The 15,563-nt window shown below is 44.4% G+C and overlaps 1 protein-coding gene and 1 pseudogene across 1 annotated transcript in view; one reads left to right on the top strand and one right to left on the bottom strand.

The window, feature by feature from the left end:
* The window catches only part of FGF2 (fibroblast growth factor 2), a 63,235-nt gene that overhangs the window by 28,503 nt on the left and 19,169 nt on the right, over positions 1 to 15,563 (bottom strand).
* Positions 12,144 to 12,464, top strand: LOC121147187 (annotated as a pseudogene).

Raw genomic sequence — 15,563 nt, 5'->3', positions numbered from 1 at the left:
GAAAGGCGGATATACAGAGAGGAGAGACAGAGAAGAAGCTCTTCTGTCCAATGATTTACTCCCAAAGTGAGCACAACGGCCGATCCTATGCCGATCCGAAGCCAGGAGCCTCTTCCGGGTCTCCCACACAGGTGCAGGGTCCCAAAGCTCTGGGCTGTCCTCGACTGCTTTCCCGGGCCACAGGCAGGGAGCTGGAAGGGAAGCGGGGCCACAGGGATAGAACCGGCACCCATATGGGATCCCGGGCGTGCAAGGCGAGGACCTTAACCACTGCGCCACCGCACCGGGCCCCTCTAATTTATTTTTAATTTATGCAATAGAGTTGGCATTGTGGTATAAGGGATAAAGTTGCTGTTCCTGTTGCTGGCATCCAACACAGGCAGTGGCTTATGTCCTGGCTGCTCTAGTTCCAATCCAGCTCCCTGTTACTGACACGGGAAAAGCAGCAGAAGGAGGCACAAATGTTTGGGCCCCCGACACCCACATGGGAGACCTATGTGAAGCTTTTGGTTCCTGGTTTTGGCCCAACCCAATCCTGGTCATTGTGACCATCTGGTGAGTGTACCAATGAACGGAAGACATCTCTGTAACTCAAGTAAATAAATAATTCTTCATAAGAAATGTAATAAAGAATTGCCAAAGAAAGGCTATTATAAGGAATTTCAATCCATACAAATATATAAAAATCAACTTTTAGGTAAGCCAATTAAAATACACATATTCTAAGATGATTTAGGTTCAAGACCTAGCTCATGCTCCTGACTCTAGCTTGCTGTTAGTACAGACCTGGAAAGCAGTGGTAACAGCTAGAATAACTGGGTCCTGTCCCCTACATGAGAAACCTGGACCAGGCTCCCAGATAACAGCTTCAGTCAGCCCAGTCCTTGCCACTGGTGGCATTTGGGCATGAACTCTGGCTGTCACTCAATATTTTTTAAAAGCAATTCCCTCCTATATCTTCTCTACTACATTTATTACCTAGGGTTCTAATACAGACATGCTTGGGCTAGCCTCACACACATAACAGCAAGTGTTAACATAATACCCCAAAGAAGCTGTCAACATCAGATGATTCCTAACTTCCAAGAGTACAGCTGCTTAGTTAATGATGGCTATGGCTTTTCTATCCATAGTGGTGTCAGATAATTAAGTTACACTAAAAGCAAAGAAGAAGCAAAAATTAAACTCTAGTGTCTGGGGGCATTCTAGAAGCTCCTAGTTGCAAGACCAAGGAAAAGCAGCATTGCAACAGCACAGAGAAGTTTCAGGGATGGAAAAAATAGCAGCTCATAGCTTCCGTGCTCATCAGCAGTGACAGGCAGTAACAGAATTTCCTGGCCCTCACCTGTGCCACAGCTCCCAGCAGCTACAGACAGCCCCTGATTCCACTAGAAATGAGCAAGGCCAGAGAGCCTCTGCCACTCAGGGCTCTCTCATCCCAGCCTGCCTTGTGCAGGCAGTGTAATTCAGGCAGGAAAAATCCGTCAGCTTTTGGCAGGCCCATTTCCTGGCAAGCCTTGTTGCAGTAATCCGGATTTCAGGACTCCACAGAGTCTCAGGGCACAGCAACACAAGGCAACAGCAAACAACGCCAAACATTAAACATAGGCACCAATAAATACATACCTGGCTTCATCTCTGCCCCTCGGCCCCTCAGAAGCCATCAGTCCTTTGCGTCTTAAATAGTATTTTCTTGCCAGAGGTCAACTGTTGGAGTCTTTGTTTTTTATTTTGTTTGTTTGTTTTTGAGACATATTTCTAAAACCAAATGAAAGAAATGGAGAGCAGACTGTCCAGGGTCAGAGGTGAGGTGGGAGAGGGAGCACAGCCAGCAGGGGGCGCCCTGAAGGACCCTTGGACTGGAAATGTTCTGTCTCTTGTCTGACAAGGCCCTGGCTGTGATGAGGCTTTGCCCTAGTTTTGCAAGATATTACAATGGGTAAAACTGGGTAGGAGGCATAGGGAATCTACTGTTTCTTACAACTGCATATGAATGAACTGTTTATGAACCAGCTCAAGATTATTATCTAATTGTCAGCCAACTAGTTCAAAATCTCCACCTTTTAGTAAGTAATGTTTCATTTTTAAATTTTTATTGGAAAGGTGGATTTACAGAAAGAAGGAGAGACAGAGAGAGGTCCTTCATTCACTGGTTCACTCCCCAAATGGCCGCAATGACTGGAGCCAAGCTGAGCCAAAGCCAGGAGCCAGGAACTTCTTCCAGGTCTCCCATGTGGATGCAGAGTCCCAAAGCTTTAGGTCATCTTTGACTGCTTTCCCAGGCCACAAACAGGGAGCTGAATGGGAAGTTGGGCAGCCAGGACACAAACTGGTGTCCAAAAAGAGTCGTGTCACATGCAAGGTAAAGATTTACCTGCTGAGCCATCGTGCCGGGCCCAATAAACAACATTTAAATCTGTGCTTTAATACCTGCAAAATCACTTGAGAAGAAAAGAAATAAATAATGTAAAGAAGGAGCAGGCATGGGCATAACAGTGAAGACCTCACATCCCATATCAAGTGCCTGGTTCAAGTCCTGGCTCTGCTTCCAACCCAAGATCCTGCAAACAAGCACTGTGTGAAGGCAGAAGAAGATGGCTCAAATACTTAGGTCCCTGCCACCCATATGGGAGACATGGATGGAGTCCCAGGCTTCCAGCTTCCGCCTGGCCCAGCTCTGGCTGTTGCGGCCTTTTGGGGAGTAAAACAGCATATGGAAGATCTTTGCTCTCTCATAGAAAAATACAGACTACAGATGCCTTTAAATGTCATTTTCACTGTAATTTCAGTTTCCACAGTGGATTGGAAAGTGGAAGACACTGAGAATCCAGGAGCAGAACATCCCACAGACTAAATAGCAATGATTTTGTCAATACCTACTGAAAACATAAAATAATTTAAAGAGAAATCATTTGAAAATTTACTTTTTCCTTAAGGTTTATTCTACTTATCAAATGGAGTTACTGATGGTTTAATCTTCTCTGCAGACTGTTCTGCTACCCTGGCTCTCATTTCTTCCATTCTCCAAAGATTTGGAGTTCTTTCACTGAAAATAAAGATACAGGGGCGGAAAAAGGATGAAGTTCAAAGACATTTTACTTTTACTACCTCATTGTTGCAGTACTTCCAATTAGAAGACGGAAGATTATATAAGGGCAAGACGACAAGAGTAAAAGACTCCTTAAGGTCACACACAACTAGTTTTCCCTATTTTATACTAGTAAAGTAACTCCAAGAACTGCTCTGGTGTACTTGAAACTTCCGATTCCCCTCAGCTTCCCCTGTCTTTCCTGCGATGTTTACCGAGCAACAGGAAGCCTGGTGGCCTCTGAAGCAGTCATCCACACTCACCAAACAGTCTGCTTCCATCGGCCTCACTCAGCCGGACAGCAGTCCAGGCTTCCAAAGGGCTGCTGTGTTTCCTAAGAGAGCAGCATGCATGCCTTCGGGAAGTCAACAATCCTAATACGGCACAGACTTGAAAGTCGGGCCTTCAGGCAGGGCTGGCAATTGCTGTAAGCTGAGAAATAACTTCACGAAAACCAACTGCTTGCACTCCTACATTTTAGTTCTATGATACAAATGAAATCTTGTCAATTCCTCAGGAGTCTCTTGGGTTTGTCACTTAGTGAAAGTGGATTTCAGCATTCAGAGATCACTATAACAACCCCAGGGCTGGCACTGTCAAGCAGCAGGTTAAGCCACTGCCTGAAGCGCTGCAGTGCGGGCATCCCGTGTAGGGGCCAGTCCAAGTCCTCACTGCTGTGTTTGTGATCCAGTTCTCTGCCAATGCACCTAGCACTGTGCTGGAGAATGGCCCCTGGTCCCTCGTGCTTGACTCAGGAAAAGTTCCCGGCTCCTGCTTCGGCCTGGCCCAGCCCTGGCTGTTGTGGCCATTTGGAGAGGAGACTGTCAGAGGATCTCTCTCTCTTTTTCTATTTGTAACTCCACATTTCAAATAAATAAAAATAAATGTTTTCAAAATATCTGTACTAAAATTGGGGTAGCACCCCAAAGGAGTTAAAAAGCTTGTGCCCACACAAGAAAATCTGCACAGTACATTCAAATGTGTATGGTAACTTAATTCCTGACTGCCCAAGCCTGGCTGCGACCAAGGCACACTTCAGTAAGGGAACAGATACACAGATGACACCTGCAGACAACAGAAAGCACTCCGCAACAAAAACGACAAAAAGAGCTGCGGTCTGTAAAAAAAAGAACAAAACAGAGGAAACTTAAATGCATGAAAATAAGGAGAGAAACCACTCTAAAAAGGGGGTCATAGTGTATGATTCCACTGATATGGCATTCTAGAAAAGGCAAAACTATGGAGATAGTAAAAAAAAAAAGAGAATTTGCCAAGGGCTAGAGGGAATGAACAGGTAGCATAGAGGGAGAGCAGAGAGGACAAGAGTTTGAGGGCAGTAAGTGACTAACTATCATGAGAGAAGTATTATTCAATAGTTGTCCAATTCAGTACAACATACAAGGCCTAGACATACACGGTGGATTGTGGGTGGCAATGGTGTAACAGTGTAGGCTCACCAGTTGTGACAAATGTACTACTCTGGTGAGGATGATATGCCTGCGCAGGAGCCACCTTGAAAAGTAGTTAAACGAACACTCAGACCCACAGCAACCATGCAGGTTACACATAAGCGTGACACAGATTGGTGATAGGTAAATAATAATAAGCCTTGACAAATTGTCGAGGACATACCCCCGCTATTCAGTGCCAGGAAAGGTTTTAAAGCTCTGGAGACTGCTGTTGCATTACACCAGGTTTAAACTGATGTTTTCAAGGCCTGCATCCCATATCAGGGTGTCAGTTCAACCCTGGCTGCTGTGCTTCCTGTCCAGCTCCCTGCTAATGCTAAAGCCTAGGAGACAGCTCAAGTACTTAGGTCCCTGCCACCCACGTGGGAGATCAGGCAAGAGTGCAGGGCTCTTGGCTTCAACCCGGTGCCAGTCATTGTAGCCTTGTGGGGAGTAAACCAGCAGGTGAAGATTCATTCTCTCTTTCTGTACACCCCCACTTTTCTAGCTCCCTACCTTCTCTCCCTCCCTACTTGCCCCATCACTTAGCCTTTTAAATAAATAAGAGAAAAATGTAATAGACGCATGTATATACAAGCCCATGCCTAGAATTTAGCTGGTGGATCACCAATCTGAAATCGTGTGTTAGCATTCATTAGCTTGCCTTAGGGTGGCCCTAAAATCATAGACAACAGGGAAAAAAAATCACACAAAATATAAGCTTCTTCAAGTAAGTATTTTTGCAACCAATCCAACTTATCCGAGGTGGAGTACCTCTTGTTTCCATCCTTTTCTTGGCAATGCTTTCTTCCTTTTCAAAATGCTTCTTGGACGACTTGAGAGTCTGAGGTTTTTCTCAAAGTTAAGTAAGTGCCCCATGGAGATACTGCAACCCATTTGGCTGGCCCTTGTACCTCCCCTAGGGGTGGATGCCAATTAGCTGGGGATGTTTGTGTTCTTGGCACTTCTTTCTGGTTTGAAGAGTTCACATTCATCTACAAAAATCACATAATTCAAGCAGCTCCAGAACAGAAAACAGAGTAGCATGTGTGTGCCCAGGCAAAGACGGAGATTTTTCTGGGGGTGGGAGGAGGGCAAGCAGAGGCACAGGGTGGGGAAGGGAAGCTGCCCACCAGAGTGTTGCAGTTTTCTTTAACTACTCTCTCCCACACAGTCATTCTGTTGGACTGGTAAAATCATTAGGAAAACACCTTTCAAAGCAGGCTTGAGACAGGAGAGTTTTATTTGACTCGCATGAAAATAGCCCCTGGGGAAGTACGTCTCTCCATCACCAAGGAGCATTTCAGCAGCCTCTACTCTGGAAAACTCTGTTTCCAGCCAAGAGCTCAAGGCCCATTTCCAAAACCAGGAGGCCATCGCAAGGAAAATGTGTCCTGCATCCCCTGCACGACCTACACTGGGTGGGCTTAGCAGAGTGTTGGAAGCAGCTCCTTGGCTGCAGCTTTCCAAGAAGAAATGGGACCCTTCTTTAGCTTTGCTGAAATTTAAAGGCATAACACAGGATTGCAGTAAAAGAAGAGAAGGGTTTCCCCACTAAGAAGTGGAAAGAAATAGGTAGACCAGCCCAGAGCTGATTCTTAGAAACAGCTCAGCCAAAACACCCACTGCACAAAAATGCTGAGTATTGTGTCACACAATCTCTAGCACCGACTTGACTATCACTGGTTTCACAAAAATATTATGCCTCCAGAAATCATGTGACCGTGTAATGGAGCATGCATGATCCAAAAGGCTTGCAGACTTGGAAAAAAACAGACAGTACAATGGCTTTTTCCTCCCTTGGTTCTAGCACAGGCTAGCTGCTCCAGCTACCAAAGACACAGGTACTCTCATGGTGCCGCACGCTCAGCCAAGCCCCCATTCATCCCAGCACCTCTGGTACACCCACTGAGTACCTAACAACTGCTTTTAATGCTGAATATAACTAATGAAACTGTGATTCCATATCCCTCTCCATTTAAAACATATTCCTCTTTTTCATCAATATAAAAGGTTAAAATTAATGAAGTTTTGCTTATATTTTTCATCCAGCAAACATTCGCAAAGACTCACACGCCTAGGAGAGCACTAGTACAAAGTCTTTGGCACCATCCCTCCTAGCCGTGATCACTACAAAGTAAAACCAGGTGAATAAAGCTGTGTGGATCACGTTAGCTCAGAGTGATGCAATGAACAGATGGAAACCCAGGATTTTAACATGAAGGAATTCCGTTAAAGGGAAACAAATTTCTAGCCTGAAATAGTTTAGGGTTCTTGGTTTCTTCCTTTCTATTTTTTTTTTTTTTAAGATTCATTTACTTTTTATTGGAAAGGCAGATTTACAGAGAGAAGAGATTGACAAAAAGATCTTCCATCCACTGGTTCACTCTCCAAGTGGTCACAATGGCTGGAGCAGAGCTGATCCAAAGACAGGAGTCAGGAGATTCTTCTGGATCTCCCATGCAAGTACAGGGTCCCAAGGCTTTGGGCCATCCTCTACTGCCTTCCCAGATCACAAGCAGGGAGCTGGAAGGGGAGTAGAGCAGTCAAGATACAAATGGTGCCTATATGGGATCCTGGTACATGGAAGGGAGGACTTTAGTCATTACACTACCATGCCAGGCCCCATTTCTAATTCTTAAAAGTAAAATAACAACAAAATACTTCCCTCTACATTTTGTTAAGACTTTACTTATTTGAAAGTAAGAGTTACAGAGAGCAAGGGATCTGCCATCCACCGGTTCACTTCACAGATGGTTGCAACAGCCAGAGTTGAGCCAGGCTGAAGCCAAGAACTCTATCACATGAGTGGACAACAGGGACCCAAACATTTGGGCCATCTTCACTGCTTTTCCCAGGCCATTAGTAGGGAGCTGGATTAGATGTGGGATACCAGTGGCACAAGCAGCTTGGCTCTACCTGCATGACACAATCTGGGCCCCTCCTCCTGACACTTTCAGGGTATTTACTCTGCTTCCGTATTCGCTCCTCCATTCTAGGTTTATAATTGCTGTGGGTATGGTAGGATCTGTTTCCCTAAAATTGATACCTCTTTAAACTCTGATGTCTTTGCTTTAGATTATTTATGGGGCCACAGCAAGTTAAGCCACTGTTTACAGTGCCAGTATCCATTATGGGGCATGGATTTGAGTCCTGGCTGCTCCACTTATGATCAAATTCCTTGCTAACACCTTGGAAAGCAGTGGAGGACTACTCAAATGCTTGGACCCCTACTTCTATGTGGGAGACCCAGGAGAAGCTCTTGGATACTGGCTTCAGATGGACTCAGCTCCACCTGTTACAACCATTTGGGGAGCAGGCCAGTGGACGGAAGAACTGTTTCTTCCTCTCTTTCTCTGTAACTGCCCGTCAAATTAATAAATACATCTTTAAGTTGTTTCTAATTTTAAAAATGTATTATTTATTTGAAAGGCAGAGTTACAAAAGAAGAGGGAGAAGGAACTAAAGAGATCTTCCATCCTCTGGCGCACTCCCAGATGGCTACAATGGCTAAGTCTGGACCAGGCCGAAGCCAGGAACCAGGAATTCCATCCAAGGATCCCATGTGGGTAGCAGGGGTCCCGGGACTTGGACCAATGTCATTTTCCCTTCTCAGGTGCATTAGCAGGGAGCCGGGTCCAAAGCAGAGATGTCAGGTTTCAAACCAACACCTTTATGAGATGCCCTGTGTCCCATGCAATGGTTTAACTTGCTGTGCCACAACACTGGTTCCCACGCCGATATCTTAATGCTAAAGGGTTGCTAGATCCTGTACTGTAACCTCCAAACTGTAAATTGAGATAAATCTTCATTTCCAAGAGGCTCCTCTTAGGCATTCTAGCTAAAGTAACAAAAAGTGGACTAATACAATAATAATGAATTTGAACTCTCATTAAATAATTTCCTTCTTCATTTCCGGATTCCAGAAGGTAGATGAAACAAAATAAGTTACATAAATGGAGTTGGGTGAGGTAAATGATGGCCTCAAAAAAATACATCTATTGTATAGTGTAATACAATCGTATTTATAAATATACCACATGTTCTTAAGACAAAATGTTTTACACTGAAGGTGTTTAGGAAGTGTTTAAAGAAGCAGCACTGAAAAGCTGTAAGGATGAGGCCTTTGCTCAGAGAAGACTGACAACAGAACAGAAAGCCAGGGTTGTATGAAGTCTGGATTTTGATAAAAAGCAACAAGTTGAGTGGGGGGATATAATTCAGGTCTTCAATTTTGGAATATGAAAAGTGATGCAGAATGATCTGGCTGGAAGGCTGATAAAAATGAAGATATCCAGCTTATGATCCAGCATATGTTCATCAAAGAGAACAATTACTTACTTGATTGGAAGTGAAGTTAGGTTCAAGATGACATCATGCCAGGTTTCCAGACAGCAGGTATTTTGAAACGGAATGAACCACACCTGCTAATATTTACACCCTGTCTGGCCCCTCCCATACTCAATCTAGTCTTGCCTGTGTTGACTGAATTTTGCTAAGGGACACTGCTGCTTACACTCAGAATTTGCTATGGAGATCCAGCCACCATGTGAAGCAGTCTAAGCCAGCCTCAGCAAGAGACCACGTGGAGAGAGAGATCCTTGGGTCCACTCAGCCCTGCCAAGCACCAGAAAGTTCAACAAAGCAGTTTCTGAGTTTCCTGTCCCAGTCACCATTTGACTGTCATTCTCTAAGAAATCCCAAATTAACTATGTCACTGTACTCCATATAACCCACAAAATTGTAAGAAATAATAAGATGGTTATTTTAGGCCACAGATTTTCATAATACTTGCTATACAGCAATAGGCAACAGAAACAAAGGAGGGCAGATGAGATATACAAGTCTAGAGTGGAGGCCAGGCATTTGGCACACCACGTAAGAAGTTGCTTAAGATGAAGATGTTCACACCCCACATACAGCACCTGGAGCGGATAACTGCCTTGGGCTTCTGACTGCAGATCCTCGAAGCAGGAGTGATTTGTCAGGTTCCTACCACTCATGGGCAAACTTGGCTCCTGGTTCCAAACTCAGCCCAGCCCTAGCCTTTGCAGACACTGGGTAATGAACGAATGGGAGGTAGCATGCTCTCTCTCTCTTCTCTCAAACAAAACAAAACAAGCAAAAAAGATTCTAAAATGGAAATGTGATTCAGGAACAATAAACAGCAGTATAATACCTAGTTACCACTTGCCAGTTTGTTATTACAATATCAATATAGTAGCTATTATTAGCTGGGATCCCAAATTGATAGAAGAGAAAAATGGTGTTTTTAAAAATTAAGTAATTAAACCAAATAAAGTTAACTTACTCACTAAACTGGTAAGGTTTAGTAAGTCCAGAAATTAACCCAGGTCAGCCTGTCACCTCACAGATGTGGAAATGAAACTGATAATGACATCAGCAGAAAAATGAGAAGAGCAAGCCTGAGGCGAGGGCGAGGGCCAGGAAGCGCACTCCCTTGATTAAAGCACCACATTTCTTCATCCTAAGGACAGCTGCTCAACAGATCCTAGTAAGGCACCAATTCTAGCCCTTAGTTTGAAAGCCAGTTCCTGCTCCACCTCCATTCCAACTCTGCCTCTGCATTTCAACTCTGATAACAGCTGCCTTTTAGAGCTGCAGTTAAGCCACATCTTGGCAGATAAGGATTCTAGCCTCATGTGTCTACCTGCTTTCAGATGAAAGGGCTGTTAATGCTCTCTAACCAGCTCCAGAGACTGGCTGCTTCTAACCATGACTGTTTCTAAGGATATCATCAGCCCTTCCTCAAAACTGAATCTTTGAACCTCCAGCAGAAAGTTCAAAGTTTAGTAGCAAATCTTTAACACTTGGCCTGAGAAATCATCCAGTTCAGAATTTTCAGTTAAGCTTAGTGAGGCTGGATGCTGGGTCAGCCCCTTAACCAAGCACCAGGTATCAGCAGGTGTCAATCTTCTTCCACTGCCAGGTACTCAACCATACTATCCCCTTTGAAGCTGGTCTTTGCATCATTTCCCCACTTACTGATCATCAAATGCTAGTTGGCTGAAGCAATGTTGAAACCTTGCTCAACCGCAGGACTTATCTGTGTTGAGACATGGAATGTGGGTGCAGGGGGCTGAATGAAAACAAGTGAGGGGGTCTTCTCTTTCCCCAAACCATCTGCTTATACTGTGTCTTCTTCTTTGTAATAAGGACAAACAGTTAATTCCTATAATTTTTTAAAAGTCATTTAAAAGACACTGAAGTAGTAAAAGGAAATAGCTTCTGGCTCCATAACTTACAATTCCATCCCAAAAAAGGAGCCTAAAATCACAACGACTGGATATATTTCCTTCGCCTGTGCCATAGAAGCGAGTCACTTTGTTTTCTTTTGCTCCTTCCCTCTTGTCATATTTGGAACCACCCTGTGAACATAGTGCCAAGAGCCCGATGCCACCAATTACCAGGAGTACTGACCAGAAATGTGTGCTCCATCCTAAACCTTTTCATGCTTGTTCTTGGTTTGGGGTTCTTTCCTCCACCCCTTTTCCTCCCTTCTCTCTTCTACTTTTCACTTTCCCTCCCCCGCCTGTTCCTTTATTCTTTCTGCTTCCTCCAGAAGGCATATGATGCTGTGTTAAGAGGGGGAAAAAAAAAAAAACACTTCCATTATCTGTCACTCATCATCACTCACCATTGTCTCAATGTTATTTTCTGGAGGAATAAGGAATTATTTCAGGGCTAGACAGTAATTGTGGTTGAGATGCTCTGAACTGAAATATTACCTCAAGCTGGCCCTCTCAAGTATCTACTTCTAAGCCCAGACGTAAAAATATTCTCCATTTTGTTCAACTCCTACCTTTTACTGGATCTGTTTCCCATGAATTTCATAAGTATTGATATCACCCAAGTAATGGTAATTCTCCACATGATTCCATGCATGTTCTTCAGGTTGGTCGATGCAAAGGCTCAAGGTTTTGCCTCCCCCCCCCCCCCGCCCCCGTCCCCAATTCAGGTGAGGACCTTTTAGACCAGAAGCTTTCCATGTTGTTTCACTGGTGCTTTTAAAAATAGCTATCAGGCTGTCTACTAGCTACTTCTTCCTACCTATTCCTAGAGTGCTCCCCCTTTTGATCATCCCAGGCAACTGCAATACCAATTGAGGCCCTGTGTCCCGAGGGCTCTTAACCAGTTAGTTCTTCAGCCTGGCCTTTTTTCCCCAGGGTTGAGGCCTCCCCTCTTAGCATAGTTAGCCTTTCCTGGCAACTACTTTCCACTACTATATGAAGTGAAAGTCCTCTCTCCTTGAAGGTTCATGTTAGGTGGGCATGACACCCACACGTCTTTTATATCAATGCCATCCATTAATGTGGCCCTGACAACTTCACAATACGGTTTCCCTACATTTCTTGTCATCTTCCTGAAAAACAGTAGCTTTCACAAAGAAAACCTACCTACCAAAACCTTGCCTCAAAATACTTGTACTATCAAATCCAGCAAGCTGAAGGAAGCTGTGATTGAGCAGGTTGGGCTTGCTGCTGGCAGTGCCAGCTTTGGGTAAGGCATCTCTCTGGTTGGTGGCCATGGCCTCTGGATTGGGATGTACTGACTCTCACCGAAGGCAGGGGAACCAAGTCCAAGCCATGGTCAGAACAATGGTAGCACTTGGACTGACCATTGCTGCAGGTTTTGCAGGTCATTATATGTTACAAGCTATCAAGTAAATGCAGCCTCCAGTAAAACAAGTTTTCCAAAGTCTACCAAAATCCACCTTCAGTGGTGGCTATTACAGGGGTGAATTTTAACCCAAAATGCTAAAACACTTAACTCTCAATAAAGGAAGAATAAGAAATGCACATAGATGAATTATGCTCTTAAATCACTCAGACAAGGAAGGTTCTCCTTGTATCACAGGCAAAATTAATGAAGCTAAAGATTTACTGGAAGGTCAAACTAAAAAATAAAGTAAACATGAATTTTCAGTTCACATTAGTGTGTATGAGCAATAACTTTTTATAATAAAATAACTCAGAGCTACAATTTTTAAAAATAATTTAGACCGGGCCCGGCGCGGTGGCGCAAGTGGTTAAAGGTCCTCGCCTTGCACGCCCGGGATCCCATATGGGTGCCGGTTCTAATCCCGGCAGCCCCGCTTCCCTTCCAGCTCCCTGCCTGTGGCCTGGGAAGGCAGTCGAGGACGGCCCAAAGCTTTGGGACCCTGCACCTGCGTGGGAGACCTGGAAAGAGTCTCCTGGCTTCTGATCGGCATAGTATCGGCCCGTTGCGCTCACTTGGGGAGTGAATCATTGGACGGAAGATCTTCCTCTCTGTCTCTCCTCTCTGTATATCCGCCTTTCCAATAAAAAAAAAATGAAAATAAATCTTTAAAAAAAAAATTTAGACCAAAAAACCCCAGCAAGTTGCATCCACCACTCTCAAGGGCATGCCACCATTTGGGAGCCGCTTCATCTTGAACTCCGGCAAGGTGCAGCCCTACCTCTCTCTGCAGGTTTTTCAGCCTTACTGGCTTTACTGAACTTGACTCTTAGCTTCTCGGTCTTCACTGTCAGTATAAACTCTGTGCTCCATCAGTTAGACCCCTGATGACTTTTCCTGCCATACCTCATTATTGAGCTGTAATTCTGGATCAATAAGGTTTTTTCATTCCTGAACTTGCACCATGGAACTTACACAACAGAAATCACACATTTGTCTACACCAGGATTACTGTGAATGTGGGATCTCCAGCCTCAAGGGGTCATCAGCAAAAGTCTGGCAACTGTGGCTCTTTCCCAGCACCCCTCCCATCTTCTTTACAATAACCACACCTCCTCTTCTGAGAGCATGCCTTCCTTTTTCAAAGAAAACAAGTACACATCAAGATAGTCCTCAATGTTCCTTTACAAAAACCATTTCACAATATGCTATCCAAGTTCAGGTCATCCGTTAGGGGAATATTTATTGTACAGCAGCTACTCCATCGAGAGTTCGTCATTTTGTACCATATTGCTACAAAATTTAGATGATGCAGTTTCTACATTTGGTGGAATTCTGGCATGATTTTTAGTTTATAAGTAGGAAGGCACATGACACTGAGGATATAAAGATAAGCCATACATCCACCAAAGAGATTCAGTTGTACTTCCCTGCTCCTGGCTCCCTGCCTAAGCTCACTCTGACAGTTGTGTCACTGTTAAAGCGTGAAAAACTAGCCAAACATTTGATGAACTCAGTGTTATCCTGGAGGTTCAGACAACCCTTCCAAGAGTGTATTAATTTACCCTGATACCCTGCTTCTCATCAATGGCAGTTTTCCTCCACAAGAAAAGGAAAAGGATGTTGTGACCAAAGCAGCCGGCATGTCCAATCACAGAACAGAATGTGATGCTGAAGAAACTAGCACGATGGAAGAAGTATTTGGTATAGTGGTTAAGATGTTGCTTGGTAGGCCCAATGTATTGACCCAGTACCTAAATCCTTACCTTGTACACCAGGATTCTATATGGGTACTGGTCCCAGCTGTTCCACTTCCCATCCAGCTCCCTGCTGGTGGCCTGAGAAAGCAACGGAGGATGGCCCAAAGCCTGGAGAGCCTACACCCACATCGGAGAGCTGGAAGAGGCTCCTGTTTCCTGGCTTCAGACCAGCTCATCTCTAGCTGCTGCAGTCACTTGGGGAGTGAACCTATGGACATAAGATCTTTCTGTTCCTCTTTTTCTCCATAAATCTGCCTTTTCAGTAAAAATAAAAATAAAAATAAAAATAAAATGTTACTTGGAATGCCTGCATCCTATACTGCAGTGCCTCATTCAAGTCTCAGCTGTTTCTGATTCCAGCTTCCTGCCAATGCACACTCTGAGAGCTCCAAGTATTTGGGTTCCTGCCACCATGTGAAGATCCAGATTCAGCTTTGGATTCCTGGCTTTTGTTTGGCACTGCTGTGGCTATGGTGGGCATTTGGGGAATAAGCCAGCAGATTTTCAAATAAAATAAAAAATAAATACTATTTTTTTTTTTTTTTTAAAAAAGCTTCACTTGTGCTACCTGATCAGACTGTAGTCTCAGCTTCCAGGGCCTCAGAAACAAGACTCTAAAGTCAGTTCTGCTCTGTGAGGAGGGAAGAACAGGGGAAATGCTGGGGCAAGCAGCAGCTGATAGAGACCAAAGCCAGCAGTCCTCTTGTCCTGCCAAGACCAGAGGTCTTCAAATACTAGCCACTACACTCTACAACAGCTCCTCAAATAAGGATCCCTGTGATCTTGCTGGAATCCTTTTTGCTTGTTGGTTTAGTCTAACAATACTTTTCCTTCTGAAATACGGTCCTTACTTTTGTTTTCAGAAGTTCCGGAGGAGCAAAATTAACGCACACACCTTAGGGGAAAGGAAAAGACAAACTAGAAGAAACTTGAGACACCACATTCTCCAAGCAGGCAAGCATGGGCTGGGAAAGAAGCTGCCCTCAAGGCCTCCCTGGTGAGCTGGGGACCAAGCAAAGCTAAACCTGTGGGGATTCAGAGGAAGCCATCCGGGCTGTCCCTTTGCCGCATGCATCCTAGGAACATTACACTGAGCAAGTGGGTCCTATTCAAGCCATGGCTTCCTCCCTTCTTTGGCACTGAGTCTAGGCTTTCTTTCAATGGGAGCCTTATGAAGGTTAAAATCAGATGTCAACCTGGCTGAGCCATGGTACCCAGGTAACTGGTAAGTCACTATTCTGGATGTTGCCATAAGGAAATTTTTAAATAAGATCTGCATTTCAATCCATGAATTGTTGGAGAAGTAAGCCAATTACCTTCCCTTCCCTAATGTGGATGGACCTCATCCCCCAGCTGAAGGTCTAAGTGAAATAACAAATTAAAGAAGGAATTCAGCTGCAAATGGCCTCAGAACTTGAATCACAACCTCAATTCTCCAGTCTGCAGCCTAATCTACAGAATCCCGGCAGGCATAGCCTCCACAGGCACATTTCCACCTGGCTCGGATTCTCTGAGAACCCTTATGAAGCAGGCCTTCCAGAAAGTAGATTGCCAGTTATCAGATAATCAGCATCTGCTCCCTCCGAG

The sequence above is a fragment of the Ochotona curzoniae genome, unplaced genomic scaffold (assembly GCF_017591425.1).
Source record: "Ochotona curzoniae isolate NIBS_2020 unplaced genomic scaffold, NIBS_Ocur_1.0 scaffold_4506, whole genome shotgun sequence".
In the NCBI taxonomy this organism is placed as follows: Eukaryota; Metazoa; Chordata; class Mammalia; order Lagomorpha; family Ochotonidae; genus Ochotona; species Ochotona curzoniae.
This window is presented reverse-complemented; position numbering and strand designations above follow the sequence as displayed.